Source organism: Belonocnema kinseyi, chromosome 4, assembly GCF_010883055.1.
Source record: "Belonocnema kinseyi isolate 2016_QV_RU_SX_M_011 chromosome 4, B_treatae_v1, whole genome shotgun sequence".
NCBI classification, from domain to species: domain Eukaryota; kingdom Metazoa; phylum Arthropoda; class Insecta; order Hymenoptera; family Cynipidae; genus Belonocnema; species Belonocnema kinseyi.
Window position 1 is genome coordinate 108,165,199 of NC_046660.1, and position 3,667 is coordinate 108,168,865.

General features: G+C 30.2%; 1 pseudogene; it reads left to right on the plus strand.

The window, feature by feature from the left end:
* The first annotated feature begins 2,360 nt into the window (after nucleotides 1-2,360).
* LOC117171044 overlaps nucleotides 2,361-3,667 on the plus strand; it is a 22,510-nt pseudogene continuing 21,203 nt past the window's right edge.

A 3,667-nucleotide genomic window follows, 5' to 3' on the forward strand; every position in this document is an offset into this window, starting at 1 on the left:
GTGTTGCGGAATGAACGTGTTATTTACATAAATAGCACGAGAATTCTGGATCAATCTGAAAAATCTCTATCCCATCCACACACTACTCCTTTCCCCTGCCGAGTGAGTCACGCCTACCCCGAAAGGGAAATGGCTTAATGGTGTAAAAAAAATATATATATATTTATTTATTTTATGTCCTTTAATATACTATTATATTATGGGAGCATAGAAATAAAATGGCGACATTCTAATCAGGAGCAGTGACAGTTCAGATTTACTTTCGATATTTAAAAGTTTTTTTTATCTAAAGATAAGAAAATTATACAATATTTGCTAAAAGTAATAAATTCTCCATCTTAGCAACTTGTTGAATTGACTGATCTACGGGCACAGTTTATATAAAGTAACTAAATGTTTGACTCAGACTAACTAAAGTAACCAAGAGGTGGTGGGGGGGGGGGAGAATTTTAGGAAAAAGCGTTACGTATTTTTTTAACCCCCACTAGGCTGTTATTGCATTACACCGCTAATTTTTAGAATTTCAAAGTGGGTTGTATTAAATTCATTAAGGATAGGGTATCTTTAAAGATTACATGAAGTACAAGGTACAATGAACTTTTATGTATTTAGATTATATGATACAGTGCTAGTAATCTTTCTCACAGTGACTGTGATTAACAGGTAATAATATTTTAATCAGTGATATTTTGTCATTCGATGCGTACAGATAAGGTGAGTTTGACTTCCAAATATGTATTTAAAAACATTAGAATTAATTTTGCTTTCATATATGTTATTGCATTTTTCAAATTTTAAGTTTGAAAAATGTTTGACACAATAATTAATTGGTTCGAATTGACAGCGTTTAAAATAAAAAAAAAATATATTGAATGATTTTGAAGTGAAAACGTTCTGATTTAAATTATTTTAGATTAGGTAAAATTTTGAAAAGTACAATATTTCAAATGGAATGAAAAGGATTTAAATTTGTTTCATTTATAAATAAAAGCGTTTATAATGGGATAATTCGAAATTGAAAATTTTTTCAACAGAAGCTCTCAAATGTAAAAAAATGTATTTAAACTATTAAAATCGTTAAAAATTCAAAAATGTCATTTTGAATGAAATAATTTACAAATTTAATGATTTAAGATAAAAATGTCAAAAATAGGATAATTACAAAACATTAGCATTACATTTAAAATTAAATTACTATACAAAGCGTTCAAAATGAAGTAATGTTCAATTGGAAAAGTATTAAGGAACCTTGAGAATTTAGCGAATTCGAATTTCATTTAAAATTTAAAAAATGGCAATTATCGAGAATGGTGATATTAAAACTTTTTTGTACTCAAACCCTTCCAATTTTTATTATATTAAGTACACTCGAGTCGCGGTACTGCAAAATTCAGTAGTGCGAACTCCCGCTATTGAGTAAGTTTTTTTCCCGTTAGTGAGAACGACGCTATAACCCCTTATCCCCCACTACTCATTTCTACATTTGATGACATTTTCAAATGCACAATTTACTGTAATGTTAGATTTAATCCATAATCAAATACATTCTATACTTACGGCGGAACATTTTATATTTGTGATGTCTTTCCACGTTTCTTTCGCTCTATTCATTTTAATAACTTTAATAATAACGATTCAAATCGTCACTATAAGCTTTCAGAAGGTAAACAGTTGACATGAGCGCACATAGATATACACGTATCATCTACACAGATTTGACATAGTAAATAGTCGCAGGAGTGGAGTCCCCTCATGTGTTCTCATTATTGAGGGCGGACCTGCCCTAATATTCGCAGTACCGCGAGTCGAGTGTAAATTTAAATAGTGTAATGGGAATAATTTTCAAATTGTTGATTATGGCTTGTAAAATGTAACCAATTCAATTTGAAAGGGACACATAGAAAATTCCGCTCTTAACATGCATTTAACCAGAAATCTAAAGTTGTAAACATTAAACATTATAGATATTATTCAATGAATGAGGAATGCATTTTAGACACTTCTATTTTGATTTTAAACGACATAATTTCAACATTTTAAATTTAAATCATTTAATTTTTAACATTTTATTTAAAGCTATTCATGTTTGATATCTTATAATAAATTATTTTTCAATTTAAAATGATTGATTTTTCTTAATCTACAACTAAAACTAAAAAATGTATTCTCTAGAAATAATAATAAGGAATATTGCTACTGTTCCAATTATCGAATGTTTAAAATTGCACAATTTCAAGCCTTTAAATTAAAATAATTTTCAAGTGAAGTTTAAAATGTTCAGTGTTTTGGAACATATTAAAATAAAAATAAAAACCAATTTTCAGTGCCTAGTTCTAAAGTATTCTCATTTTTAGGTCTAAATGTATACAAGCTTCCAGTCTTTTAATGTGATTCAATGTGCGGGCTACGCGTACAGGCGAGTCTACTTCATAGTTCCCAGGTTTGTCGGGCCAGTTTGTGAGTTCTCTGATATTTTTTCCCCAATAATTTCCAATATTTTTGTATTTAGTGCCTTAACAGAAACTGCTTCAAGTTGATTTTTGCAATCATTGAACAATTTGGAATTCAACGTAGTATGATAATGTTTTGAATAATTATTGAAAGTATTTTTTGTTCACTAATATTTTTTGAGTACAGGCTCTGAATGTAAAATGAAAGGACGGTTAACTGTTTTTCCTCTATTTAAATTTGAGACCAATTTTTTTCCTTTGATTGTCAGGTATCCTGTTGCCTGATCAAGCAGTAAAACAGCTTTGTGGATTTTTAAGATTTGTTTATTATTAATAATAAGGTTGCTGATTGGACAATCACAATCTGTACCAATTATTGGCACTAAACAAAATGATAATGTCGATCTTTGCTCATTGACTGAAACTGTGAAGAATGAAATTGATTCCTACGCAGAAATTGCTAACAAAATAGTAAATACAGCAATTAATGGATCATTCAAAGGATTCACTTGGGAAGAACTAGGAAAATTTGTCGACGAATTCGGCAGCAGTTTTACAGGAACAAAAAATTTGGAAAATTCTATAGACTATATGCTTGAAACTTCGAAGAATCTGAGTTTGGAGAATGTCCACGGAGAACCTGTCATGGTTCTTCATTCGGTCAGGTATGTTTCATATTCATTGCTAAAAGCTTAGGGGCCTTCCATAAAATATGTTATTCGTTTTTAATTATTATTGAACCCCGTTCTCTATTTAACTCCCCACCCCCATCATGAAATAACGTAGCTGTTAGCTAAAAGCGGATTTCAAGTTGATTGTATACGTTTTTTTTTTTCTTTGGTCATGAAAGTATGGGAAAAAATATTTTCAAATGAAAAGAATGTAGATTACCCAGGCCTACTTTTAGCTCCTGTAGCACACGATCTTCTTTCTAACAAATGCGGGAAAATTTCGATTTGAGAAACAATAAAAACCAATTTTTTTGAAAATCTATGGTAATTTTGGTAGATTTATGGTAAAATTACAAACAATACCTATAAATTCCGGAAATTTTTGGTAAATTTGCAAATTACCGAAAATTTATAGAAATTTAGTGTATCCGAAGCTTTCTGGAGGGACTTCCGTTTCCGGCATGAAAGTGTAAAGTAGTGGGAATTGTGGATGCTGAGTTTTTCTGATATTGTGGTGAAATTTGAGGTGAGTGGATTGTGGAAGTG